Raw genomic sequence first — 13,721 nt, forward strand, 5'->3', positions numbered from 1 at the left:
GAGATGCAGGTAGCCCAGTGTACGACACAGGTAGCCCAGTGTGTGGCGCAGGTGGCCAAGTGTGCGACGCAGGTTCCCCAGTGTGCGACAAAGGTAGCCCAGTGTGAGACGCAGGTAGCCCAGTGTGAGATGTAGGTAGCCCAGTGTACGACACAGGTAGCCCAGTGTGCGACGCAGGTAGCCCAGTGCACGACACAGGTAGCCCAGTGTGCGACGCAGGTAGCCCAGTGTGCGACGCAGGTATCCCACTGTGCGACACAGGTAGCCCAGTGTGTGAACAGTGTGTGATACAGGTAGCCCAGTGTGTGAACAATGCGCGACGCATGTAGCCCCGTGTGTGACGCAGGTAGCCCAGTGTACAACGCAGGTAGCCCAGTGTACAACGCAGGTAGCCCAGTGTGCGATGCAGGTAGCCCAGTGTGAGACACAGGTAGCCCAGTGTGAGATGCAGGTAGCCCAGTGTACGACACAGGTAGCCCAGTGTGCGACGCAGGTAGCCCAGTGCACGACACAGGTAGCCCAGTGTGCGACGCAGGTAGCCCAGTGTATGACACAGGTAGCTCAGTGTGAGACGCAGGTAGCCCAGTGTGAGATGCAGGTAGCCCAGTGTGTGACGCAGGTAGCCCAGTGTACGACATAGGTAGCTCAGTGTGAGACGCAGGTAGCCCAGTGTGAGATGCAGGTAGCCCAGTGTGAGACGCAGGTAGCCCAGTGTGAGACGCAGGTAGCCCAGTGTGAGACGCAGGCAGCCCAGTGTGTGATGCAGGTAGCCCAGTGTACGACACAGATAGCCCAGTGAGTGGTGCAGGTGGCCAAGTGTGCGACGCAGGTTCCCCAGTGTGCGACAAAGGTAGCCCAGTGTGTGACGCAGGTAGCCCAGTGTGTGACGCAGGTAGCCCAGTGCACGACACAGGTAGCACAGTGTGAGTTGCAGGTAGCCCAGTGTGAGACGCAGGTAGCCCAGTGTGAGACGCAGGTAGCCCAGTGTGAGATGCAGGTTGCCCAGTGTACGACACAGGTAGCCCAGTGTGCGACGCAGGTAGCCCAGTGCACGACACAGGTAGCCCAGTGTGCGACGCAGTTAGCCCAGTGTACGACACAGGTAGCTCAGTGTGAGATGCAGGTAGCCCAGTGTGAGATGCAGGTAGCCCAGTGTGTGATGCAGGTAGCCCAGTGTACGACACAGGTAGCTCAGTGTGAGACGCAGGTAGCCCAGTGTGAGATGCAGGTAGCCCAGTGTGAGATGCAGGTAGCCCAGTGTGAGACGCAGGTAGCCCAGTGTGAGACGCAGGTAGCCCAGTGTGAGATGCAGGTAGCCCAGTGTACGACAAAAGTAGCCCAGTGTGTGGCGCAGGTGGCCAAGTGAGCGACGCAGGTTCCCCAGTGTGCGACAAAGGTAGCCCAGTGTGTGACGCAGGTAGCCCAGTGCACGACACAGGTAGCCCAGTGTGCGACGCAGGTAGCCCAGTGTACGACACAGGTAGCTCAGTGTGAGACGCAGGTAGCCCAGTGCACGACACTGGTAGCCCAGTGTGTGACGCAGGTAGCCCAGTGACTGACACAGGTAGCCCAGTGTACGACACAGGTAGCCCAGTGTACGACGCAGGTAGCCCAGTGTGAGATGCAGGTAGCCCAGTGTGAGTTGCAGGTAGCCCAGTGTACGACACAGGTAGCCCAGTGTGAGATGCAGGTAGCCCAGTGTGAGATGCAGGTAGCCCAGTGTATGATGCAGGTAGCCCAGTGTGTGACGCAGGTAGCTCAGTGTGAGATGCAGGTAGCCCAGTGTGAGAGGCAGGTAGCCCAGTGTACGACACAGGTAGTCCAGTGTGAGATGCAGGTAGCCCAGTGTACGACACAGGTAGCCCAGTGTGAGACGCAGGTAGCCCAGTGTGAGATGCAGGTAGCCCAGTCTATGACGCAGGTAGCCCAGTGTGTGACGCAGGTAGCCCAGTGTGAGATGCAGGTAGCCCAGTGTGAGATGCAGGTAGCCCAGTGTACGACACAGGTAGTCCAGTGAGAGACGCAGGTAGCCCAGTGTGAGACGCAGGTAGCCCAGTGTGTGGCGCAGGTGGCCAAGTGTGCGACGCAGGTAGCCCAGTGTGCGACAAAGGTAGCCCAGTGTGCGACGCAGGTAGCCCAGTGCACGACACAGGTAGCCCAGTGTGCGACGCAGGTAGCCCAGTGTACGACACAGGTAGCTCAGTGTGAGACGCAGGTAGCCCAGTGTGTGATGCAGGTAGCCCAGTGTACGACACAGGTAGCTCAGTGTGAGACGCAGGTAGCCCAGTGTGAGATGCAGGTAGCCCAGTGTGAGATGCAGGTAGCCCAGTGTGAGCCGCAGGTAGCCCAGTGTGAGACGCAGGTAGCCCAGTGTGAGATGCAGGTAGCCCAGTGTACGACACAGGTAGCCCAGTGTGCGACGCAGGTAGCCCAGTGTAGGACACAGGTAGCTCAGTGTGAGACGCAGGTAGCCCAGTGTGAGATGCAGGTAGCCCAGTGTGAGACGCAGGTAGCCCAGTGTGAGACGCAGGTAGCCCAGTGTGAGATGCAGGTAGCCCAGTGTACGACACAGGTAGCCCAGTGTGCGACGCAGGTAACCCAGTGTACGACACAGGTTGCTCAGTGTGAGACGCAGGTAGCACAGTGTGAGACGCATGTAGCCCAGTGTGAGATGCAGGTAGCCCAGTGTACGACACAGGTAGCCCAGTGTGTGGCGCAGTTGGCCAAGTGTGCGACGCAGGTTCCCCAGTGTGCGACAAAGGTAGCCCAGTGTGAGACGCAGGTAGCCCAGTGTGAGATGTAGGTAGCCCAGTGTACGACACAGGTAGCCCAGTGTGCGACGCAGGTAGCCCAGTGCACGACACAGGTAGCCCAGTGTGAGATGCAGGTAGCCCAGTGTACGACACAGGTAGTCCAGTGTGAGATGCAGGTAGCCCAGTGTGAGATGCAGGTAGCCCAGTGTATGACGCAGGTAGCCCAGTATGTGACGCAGGTAGCCCAGTGTGCGATGCAGCAAGCCCAGTGTGAGATGCAGGTAGCCCAGTGTACGACACAGGTAGTCCAGTGTGAGATGCAGGTAGCCCAGTGTACGACACAGGTAGCTCAGTGTGAGACGCAGGTAGCCCAGTGCACGACACAGGTAGCCCAGTGTGTGACGCAGGTAGACCAGTGACTGACACAGGTAGACCAGTGTGCGACACAGGTAGCCTAGTGTACGACACAGGTAGCCCAGTGTACGACGCAGGTAGCCCAGTGTGAGATGCAGGTAGCCCAGTGTGAGATGCAGGTAGCCCAGTGTACGACACAGGTAGTCCAGTGTGAGACGCAGGTAGCCCAGTGTGCGACGCAGGTAGCCCAGTGCACGACACAGGTAGCCCAGTGTGCGACGCAGGTAGCCCAGTGTACGACACAGTTAGCTCAGTGTGAGACGCAGGTAGCCCAGTGTGAGATGCAGGTAGCCCAGTGTGTGACGCAGGTAGCCCAGTGTATGACACAGGTAGCTCAGTGTGAGACGCAGGTAGCCCAGTGTGAGATGCAGGTAGCCCAGTGTGAGACGCAGGTAGCCCAGTGTGAGACGCAGGTAGCCCAGTGTACGACACAGGTAGCCCAGTGTGCGACGCAGGTAGCCCAGTGTACGACACAGGTAGCTCAGTGTGAGACGCAGGTAGCCCAGTGTGAGATGCAGGTAGCCCAGTGTGAGATGCAGGTAGCCCAGTGTGAGACGCAGGTAGCCCAGTGTGTGACGCAGGTAGCCCAGTGTGAGATGCAGGTAGCCCAGTGTGAGATGCAGGTAGCCCAGTGTACGACACAGGTAGTCCAGTGAGAGATGCAGGTAGCCCAGTGTGAGACGCAGGTAGCCCAGTGTGTGGCGCAGGTGGCCAAGTGTGCGACGCAGGTAGCCCAGTGTGCGACAAAGGTAGCCCAGTGTGCGACGCAGGTAGCCCAGTGCACGACACAGGTAGCCCAGTGTGCGACGCAGGTAGCCCAGTGTACGACACAGGTAGCTCAGTGTGAGAAGCAGGTAGCCCAGTGTGAGATGCAGGTAGCCCAGTGTGTGATGCAGGTAGCCCAGTGTACGACACAGGTAGCTCAGTGTGAGACGCAGGTAGCCCAGTGTGAGATGCAGGTAGCCCAATGTGAGATGCAGGTAGCCCAGTGTGAGCCGCAGGTAGCCCAGTGTGAGACGCAGGTAGCCCAGTGTGAGATGCAGGTAGCCCAGTGTACGACACAGGTAGCCCAGTGTGCGACGCAGGTAGCCCAGTGTACGACACAGGTAGCTCAGTGTGAGACGCAGGTAGCCCAATGTGAGATGCAGGTAGCACAGTGTGAGACGCAGGTAGCCCAGTGTGAGACGCAGGTAGCCCAGTGTGAGATGCAGGTAGCCCAGTGTACGACACAGGTAGCCCAGTGTGCGACGCAGGTAGCCCAGTGCAGGACACAGGTAGCCCAGTGTGCGACGCAGGTAGCCCAGTGTACGACACAGGTTGCTCAGTGTGAGACGCAGGTAGCCCAGTGTGAGACGCATGTAGCCCAGTGTGAGATGCATTTAGCCCAGTGTACGACACAGGTAGCCCAATGTGTGGCGCAGGTGGCCAAGTGTGCGACGCAGGTTCCCCAGTGTGCGACAAAGGTAGCCCAGTGTGAGACGCATGTAGCCCAGTGTGAGATGTAGGTAGCCCAGTGTACGACACAGGTAGCCCAGTGTGCGATGCAGGTAGCCCAGTGCACGACACAGGTAGCCCAGTGTGCGACGCAGGTAGCCCAGTGTACGACACAGGTAGCTCAGTGTGAGATGCAGGTAGCCCAGTGTGAGATGCAGGTAGCCCAGTGTGCGACGCAGGTAGCCCAGTGTACGACACAGGTAGCTCAGTGTGAGACGCAGGTAGCCCAGTGTGAGATGCAGGTAGCCCAGTGTGAGACGCAGGTAGACCAGTGTGAGACGCAGGTAGCCCAGTGTGAGAAGCAGGTAGCCCAGTGTGAGATGCAGGTAGCCCAGTGTACGACACAGGTAGCCCAGTGTGTGGCGCAGGTGGCCAAGTGTGCGACGCAGGTTCCCCAGTGTGCGACAAAGGTAGCCCAGTGTGTGACGCAGGTAGCCCAGTGTGTGACGCAGGTAGCCCAGTGCACGACACAGGTAGCCCAGTGTGCGACGCAGGTAGCCCAGTGTACGACACAGGTAGTCCAGTGTGTGACGCAGGTAGCCCAGTGACTGACACAGGTAGCCCAGTGTACGACACAGGTAGCCCAGTGTACGACGCAGGTAGCCCAGTGTGAGATGCAGGTAGCCCAGTGTGAGATGCAGGTAGCCCAGTGTACGACACAGGTAGCCCAGTGTGAGTTGCAGGTAGCCCAGTGTACGACACAGGTAGCTCAGTGTGAGACGCAGGTAGCCCAGTGTGAGATGCAGGTAGCCCAGTCTATGACGCAGGTAGCCCAGTGTGTGACGCAGGTAGCCCAGTGTGAGATGCAGGTAGCCCAGTGTGAGATGCAGGTAGCCCAGTGTACGACACAGGTAGTCCAGTGTGAGATGCAGGTAGCCCAGTGTACGACACAGGTAGCCCAGTGTGAGACGCAGGTAGCCCAGTGTGAGATGCAGGTAGCCCAGTGTATGACGCAGGTAGCCCAGTATGTGACGCAGGTAGCCCAGTGTGCGATGCAGGTAGCCCAGTGTGAGATGCAGGTAGCCCAGTGTACGACACAGGTAGTCCAGTGTGAGATGCAGGTAGCCCAGTGCACGACAAAGGTAGCTCAGTGTGAGACGCAGGTAGCCCAGTGTGTGACGCAGGTAGCCCAGTGACTGACACAGGTAGCCCAGTGTACGACACAGGTAGCCCAGTGTACGACGCAGGTAGCCCAGTGTGAGTTGCAGGTAGCCCAGTGTGAGATGCAGGTAGCCCAGTGTACAACACAGGTAGCCCAGTGTGAGTTGCAGGTAGCCCAGTGTACGACACAGGTGGCCCAGTGTGAGACGCAGGTAGCCCAGTGTGAGATGCAGGTAGCCCAGTGTATGACGCAGGTAGCCCAGTGTGTGACGCAGGTAGCCCAGTGTGAGATGCAGGTAGCCCAGTGTGAGATGCAGGTAGCCCAGTGTACGACACAGGTAGTCCAGTGTGATATGCAAGTAGCCCAGTGTACGACACAGGTAGCTCAGTGTGAGACGCAGGTAGCCCAGTGCACGACACAGGTAGCCCAGTGTGTGACGCAGGTAGCCCAGTGTGCGACACAGGTAGCCTAGTGTACGACACAGGTAGCCCAGTGTACGACGCAGGTAGCCCAGTGTGAGATGCAGGTAGCCCAGTGTGAAATGCAGGTAGCCCAGTGTACGACACAGGTAGTCCAGTGTGAGATGCAGGTTGCCCAGTGTACGACACAGGTAGCCCAGTGTGAGACGCAGGTAGCCCAGTGTGAGATGCAGGTAGCCCAGTGTATGACGCAGGTAGCCCAGTGTGTGATGCAGGTAGCCCAGTGTATGACACAGGTAGCCCAGTGTGCGACGCAGGTAGCCCAGTGTGAGACGCAGGTAGCCCAGTGTGTGGCGCAGGTGGCCAAGTGTGCGACGCAGGTTGCCCAGTGTGCGACAAAGGTAGCCCAGTGTGAGACGCAGGTAGCCCAGTGCACGACACAGGTAGCCCAGTGTGCGACGCAGGTAGCCCAGTGTACGACACAGGTAGCTCAGTGTGAGACGCAGGTAGCCCAGTGTGAGATGCAGGTAGCCCAGTGTGTGACGCAGGTAGCCCAGTGTATGACACAGGTAGCTCAGTGTGAGACGCAGGTAGCCCAGTGTGAGATGCAGGTAGCCCACTGTGAGACGCAGGTAGCCCAGTGTGAGACGCAGGTAGCCCAGTGTACGACACAGGTAGCCCAGTGTGCGACGCAGGTAGCCCAGTGTACGACACAGGTAGCTCAGTGTGAGACGCAGGTAGCCCAGTGTGAGATGCAGGTAGCCCAGTGTGAGATGCAGGTAGCCCAGTGTGAGACGCAGGTAGCCCAGTGTGAGATGCAGGTAGCCCAGTGTACGACACAGGTAGCCCAGTGTGCGACGCAGGTAGCCCAATGCACGACACAGGTAGCCCAGTGTGCGACGCAGGTAGCCCAGTGTACGACACAGGTAGCTCAGTGTGAGACGCAGGTAGCCCAGTGTGAGACGCAGGTAGCCCAGTATGAGATGCAGGTAGCCCAGTGTACGACACAGGTAGCCCAGTGTGTGGCGCAGGTGGCCAAGTGTGCGACGCAGGTTCCCCAGTGTGCGACAAAGGTAGCCCAGTGTGTGACGCAGGTAGCCCAGTGTGTGACGCAGGTAGCCCAGTGCACGACACAGGTAGCCCAGTGTGCGACGCAGGTAGCCCACTGTACGACACAGGTAGCTCAGTGGGACGCAGGTAGCCCAGTGTGAGATGCAGGTAGCCCAGTGTGTGACGCAGGTAGCCCACTGTACGACACAGGTAGCTCAGTGGGACGCAGGTAGCCCAGTGTGAGATGCAGGTAGCCCAGTGTGTGATGCAGGTAGCCCAGTGTACGACATAGGTAGCTCAGTGTGAGACGCAGGTAGCCCAGTGTGAGATGCAGGTAGCCCAGTGTGAGACGCAGGTAGCCCAGTGTGAGACGCAGGTAGCCCAGTGTGAGATGCAGGTAGCCCAGTGTACGACACAGGTAGCCCAGTGTGCGACGCAGGTAGCCCAGTGCACGACACAGGTAGCCCAGTGTGCGACGCAGGTAGCCCAGTGTACGACACAGGTAGCTCAGTGTGAGACGCAGGTAGCCCAGTTTATGACGCAGGTAGCCCAGTGTGTGACGCAGGTAGCCCAGTGTGAGATGCAGGTAGCCCAGTGTGAGATGCAGGTAGCCCAGTGTACGACACAGGTAGTCCAGTGTGAGATGCAGGTACCCCAGTGTACGACACAGGTAGCCCAGTGTGAGACGCAGGTAGCCCAGTGTGAGATGCAGGTAGCCCAGTGTATGACGCAGGTAGCCCAGTGTGTGACGCAGGTAGCCCAGTGTGAGATGCAGGTAGCCCAGTGTGAGACGCAGGTAGCCCAGTGTGAGACGCAGGTAGCCCAGTGTGAGACGCAGGTAGCCCAGTGTGAGATGCAGGTAGCCCAGTGTACGACACAAGTAGCCCAGTGTGCGACGCAGGTAGCCCAGTGTACGACACAGGTAGCTCAGTGTGAGACGCAGGTAGCCCAGTGTGAGATGCAGGTAGCCCAGTGTGAGACGCAGGTAGCCCAGTGTGAGACGCAGGTAGCCCAGTGTGAGATGCAGGTAGCCCAGTGTGCGACGCAGGTAGCCCAGTGCAGGACACAGGTAGCCCAGTGTGCGACGCAGGTAGCCTAGTGTACGACACAGGTTGCTCAGTGTGAGACGCAGGTAGCCCAGTGTGAGATGCATGTAGCCCAGTGTGAGATGCAGGTAGCCCAGTGTACGACACAGGTAGCCCAGTGTGTGGCGCAGGTGGCCAAGTGTGCGACGCAGGTTCCCCAGTGTGCGACAAAGGTAGCCCAGTGTGAGACGCAGGTAGCCCAGTGTGAGATGTAGGTAGCCCAGTGTACGACACAGGTAGCCCAGTGCGCGACGCAGGTAGCCCAGTGCACGACGCAGTTAGCCCAGTGTACGACACAGTTAGCTCAGTGTGAGACGCAGGTAGCCCAGTGTGAGATGCAGGTAGCCCAGTGTGTGACGCAGGTAGCCCAGTGTACGACACAGGTAGCTCAGTGTGAGACGCAGGTAGCCCAGTGTGAGATGCAGGTAGCCCAGTGTGAGACGCAGGTAGCCCAGTGTGAGACGCAGGTAGCCCAGTGTACGACACAGGTAGCCCAGTGTGTGGCGCAGGTGGCCAAGTGTGCGACAAAGGTAGCCCAGTGTGTGACGCAGGTAGCCCAGTGTGTGACGCAGGTAGCCCAGTGCACGACACAGGTAGCCCAGTGCACGACACAGGTAGCCCAGTGTGTGACGCAGGTAGCCCAGTGACTGACACAGGTAGCCCAGTGTACGACACAGGTAGCCCAGTGTACGACGCAGGTAGCCCAGTGTGAGATGCAGGTAGCCCAGTGTGAGATGCAGGTAGCCCAGTGTACGACACAGGTAGCCCAGTGTGAGTTGCAGGTAGCCCAGTGTACGACACAGGTAGCCCAGTGTGAGACGCAGGTAGCCCAGTGTGAGACGCAGGTAGCCCAGTGTGAGATGCAGGAAGCCCAGTGTATGACGCAGGTAGCCCAGTGTGTGACGCAGGTAGCCCAGTGTGAGATGCAGGTAGCCCAGTGTGAGATGCAGGTAGCCCAGTGTACGACACAGGTAGTCCAGTGTTAGATGCAGGTAGCCCAGTGTACGACACAGGTAGCCCAGTGTGAGACGCAGGTAGCCCAGTGTGAGATGCAGGTAGCCCAGTGTATGACGCAGGTAGCCCAGTATGTGACGCAGGTAGCCCAGTGTGCGATGCAGGTAGCCCAGTGTGAGATGCAGGTAGCCCAGTGTACGATGCAGGTAGCCCAGTGTATGACGCAGGTAGCCCAGTATGTGATGCAGGTAGCCCAGTGTGCGATGCAGCAAGACCAGTGTGAGATGCAGGTAGCCCAGTGTACGACACAGGTAGTCCAGTGTGAGATGCAGGTTGCCCAGTGTACGACACAGGTAGCCCAGTGTGCGACGCAGGTAGCCCAATGCACGACACAGGTAGCCCAGTGTGCGACGCAGGTAGCCCAGTGTACGACACAGGTAGCTCAGTGTGAGACGCAGGTAGCCCAGTGTGAGACGCAGGTAGCCCAGTATGAGATGCAGGTAGCCCAGTGTACGACACAGGTAGCCCAGTGTGTGGCGCAGGTGGCCAAGTGTGCGACGCAGGTTCCCCAGTGTGCGACAAAGGTAGCCCAGTGTGTGACGCAGGTAGCCCAGTGTGTGACGCAGGTAGCCCAGTGCACGACACAGGTAGCCCAGTGTGCGACGCAGGTAGCCCACTGTACGACACAGGTAGCTCAGTGAGACGCAGGTAGCCCAGTGTGAGATGCAGGTAGCCCAGTGTGTGACGCAGGTAGCCCACTGTACGACACAGGTAGCTCAGTGAGACGCAGGTAGCCCAGTGTGAGATGCAGGTAGCCCAGTGTGTGACGCAGGTAGCCCAGTGTACGACATAGGTAGCTCAGTGTGAGACGCAGGTAGCCCAGTGTGAGATGCAGGTAGCCCAGTGTGAGACGCAGGTAGCCCAGTGTGAGACGCAGGTAGCCCAGTGTGAGATGCAGGTAGCCCAGTGTACGACACAGGTAGCCCAGTGTGCGACGCAGGTAGCCCAGTGCACGACACAGGTAGCCCAGTGTGCGACGCAGGTAGCCCAGTGTACGACACAGGTAGCTCAGTGTGAGACGCAGGTAGCCCAGTTTATGACGCAGGTAGCCCAGTGTGTGACGCAGGTAGCCCAGTGTGAGATGCAGGTAGCCCAGTGTGAGATGCAGGTAGCCCAGTGTACGACACAGGTAGTCCAGTGTGAGATGCAGGTACCCCAGTGTACGACACAGGTAGCCCAGTGTGAGACGCAGGTAGCCCAGTGTGAGATGCAGGTAGCCCAGTGTATGACGCAGGTAGCCCAGTGTGTGACGCAGGTAGCCCAGTGTGAGATGCAGGTAGCCCAGTGTGAGACGCAGGTAGCCCAGTGTGAGACGCAGGTAGCCCAGTGTGAGACGCAGGTAGCCCAGTGTGAGACGCAGGTAGCCCAGTGTACGACACAAGTAGCCCAGTGTGCGACGCAGGTAGCCCAGTGTACGACACAGGTAGCTCAGTGTGAGACGCAGGTAGCCCAGTGTGAGATGCAGGTAGCCCAGTGTGAGACGCAGGTAGCCCAGTGTGAGACGCAGGTAGCCCAGTGTGAGACGCAGGTAGCCCAGTGTGAGATGCAGGTAGCCCAGTGTACGACACAGGTAGCCCAGTGTGCGACGCAGGTAGCCCAGTGCAGGACACAGGTAGCCCAGTGTGCGACGCAGGTAGCCCAGTGTACGACACAGGTAGCCCAGTGTGAGACACAGGTTGCTCAGTGTGAGACGCAGGTAGCCCAGTGTGAGATGCAGGTAGCCCAGTGTACGACACAGGTAGCCCAGTGTGTGGCGCAGGTGGCCAAGTGTGCGACGCAGGTAGCCCAGTGTACGACACAGGTAGCTCAGTGTGAGACGCAGGTAGCCCAGTGTGAGATGCAGGTAGCCCAGTGTGAGACGCAGGTAGCCCAGTGTGAGACGCAGGTAGCCCAGTGTGAGACGCAGGTAGCCCAGTCTGAGATGCAGGTAGCCCAGTGTACGACACAGGTAGCCCAGTGTGTGGCGCAGGTGGCCAAGTGTGCGACAAAGGTAGCCCAGTGTGTGACGCAGGTAGCCCAGTGTGTGACGCAGGTAGCCCAGTGCACGACACAGGTAGCCCAGTGCACGACACAGGTAGCCCAGTGTGTGACGCAGGTAGCCCAGTGACTGACACAGGTAGCCCAGTGTACGACACAGGTAGCCCAGTGTACGACGCAGGTAGCCCAGTGTGAGATGCAGGTAGCCCAGTGTGAGATGCAGGTAGCCCAGTGTACGACACAGGTAGCCCAGTGTGAGTTGCAGGTAGCCCAGTGTACGACACAGGTAGCCCAGTGTGAGACGCAGGTAGCCCAGTGTGAGACGCAGGTAGCCCAGTGTGAGATGCAGGAAGCCCAGTGTATGACGCAGGTAGCCCAGTGTGTGACGCAGGTAGCCCAGTGTGAGATGCAGGTAGCCCAGTGTGAGATGCAGGTAGCCCAGTGTACGACACAGGTAGTCCAGTGTTAGATGCAGGTAGCCCAGTGTACGACACAGGTAGCCCAGTGTGAGACGCAGGTAGCCCAGTGTGAGATGCAGGTAGCCCAGTGTATGACGCAGGTAGCCCAGTATGTGACGCAGGTAGCCCAGTGTGCGATGCAGGTAGCCCAGTGTGAGATGCAGGTAGCCCAGTGTACGACACAGGTAGTCCAGCGTGAGATGCAGGTAGCCCAGTGTACGACACAGGTAGCTCAGTGTGAGACGCAGGTAGCCCAGTGCACGACACAGGTAGCCCAGTGTGTGACGCAGGTAGCCCAGTGACTGACACAGGTAGCCCAGTGTATGACACAGGTAGCCCAGTGTACGACGCAGGTAGCCCAGTGTGAGATGCAGGTAGCCCAGTGTGAGATGCAGGTAGCCCAGTGTACGACACAGGTAGCCCAGTGTGAGTTGCAGGTAGCCCAGTGTACGACACAGGTAGCCCAGTGTGAGACGCAGGTAGCCCAGTGTGAGATGCAGGTAGCCCAGTGTATGACGCAGGTAGCCCAGTGTGTGACGCAGGTAGCCCAGTGTGAGATGCAGGTAGCCCAGTGTGAGATGCAGGTAGCCCAGTGTACGACACAGGTAGTCCAGTGTGAGATGCAGGTAGCCCAGTGTACGACACAGGTAGCCCAGTGTGAGACGCAGGTAGCCCAGTGTGAGATGCAGGTAGCCCAGTGTATGACGCAGGTAGCCCAGTATGTGACGCAGGTAGCCCAGTGTGCGATGCAGCAAGCCCAGTGTGAGATGCAGGTAGCCCAGTGTACGACACAGGTAGTCCAGTGTGAGATGCAGGTAGCCCAGTGTACGACACAGGTAGCTCAGTGTGAGACGCAGGTAGCCCAGTGCACGACACAGGTAGCCCAGTGTGTGACGCAGGTAGCCTAGTGACTGACACAGGTAGCCCAGTGTGCGACACAGGTAGCCTAGTGTACGACACAGGTAGCCCAGTGTACGACGCAGGTAGCCCAGTGTGAGATGCAGGTAGCCCAGTGTGAGATGCAGGTAGCCCAGTGTACGACACAGGTAGTCCAGTGTGAGATGCAGGTTGCCCAGTATACGACACAGGTAGCCCAGTGTGAGACGCAGGTAGCCCAGTGTATGACACAGGTAGCCCAGTGTGCGACGCAGGTAGCCCAGTGTGAGACGCAGGTAGCCCAGTGTGTGGCGCAGGTGGCCAAGTGTGCGACGCAGGTAGCCCAGTGTGCGACAAAGGTAGCCCAGTGTGCGACGCAGGTAGCCCAGTGCACGACACAGGTAGCCCACTGTGCGACGCAGGTAGCCCAGTGTACGACACAGGTAGCTCAGTGTGAGACGCAGGTAGCCCAGTGTGAGATGCAGGTAGCCCAGTGTGTGACGCAGGTAGCCCAGTGTATGACACAGGTAGCTCAGTGTGAGACGCAGGTAGCCCAGTGTGAGATGCAGGTAGCCCAGTGTGAGACGCAGGTAGCCCAGTGTGAGACGCAGGTAGCCCAGTGTACGACACAGGTAGCCCAGTGTGCGATGCAGGTAGCCCAGTGTACGACACAGGTAGCTCAGTGTGAGACGCAGGTAGCCCAGTGTGAGATGCAGGTAGCCCAGTGTGAGATGCAGGTAGCCCAGTGTGAGACGCAGGTAGCCCAGTGTGAGACACAGGTAGCCCAGTGTGAGATGCAGGTAGCCCAGTGTACGACACAGGTAGCCCAGTGTGCGACGCAGGTAGCCCAATGCACGACACAGGTAGCCCAGTGTGCGACGCAGGTAGCCCAGTGTACGACACAGGTAGCTCAGTGTGAGACGCAGGTAGCCCAGTGTGAGACGCAGGTAGCCCAGTGTGAGATGCAGGTAGCCCAGTGTACGACACAGGTAGCCCAGTGTGTGGCGCAGGTGGCCAAGTGTGCGACGCAGGTTCCCCAGTGTGCGACAAAGGTAGCCCAGTGTGTGACGCAGGTAGCC

General features: G+C 59.0%; 1 protein-coding gene across 4 annotated transcripts in view; it reads right to left on the reverse strand.

Annotated features, from left to right (window-relative positions):
* LOC144669429 (arf-GAP with dual PH domain-containing protein 1) overlaps nt 1-13,721 on the reverse strand; it is a 159,146-nt gene that overhangs the window by 125,584 nt on the left and 19,841 nt on the right. The window lies entirely within an intron of this gene.

The sequence above is a fragment of the Cetorhinus maximus genome, chromosome 29 (genome assembly GCF_964194155.1).
Source record: "Cetorhinus maximus chromosome 29, sCetMax3.hap1.1, whole genome shotgun sequence".
Taxonomy (NCBI): Eukaryota; Metazoa; Chordata; class Chondrichthyes; order Lamniformes; family Cetorhinidae; genus Cetorhinus; species Cetorhinus maximus.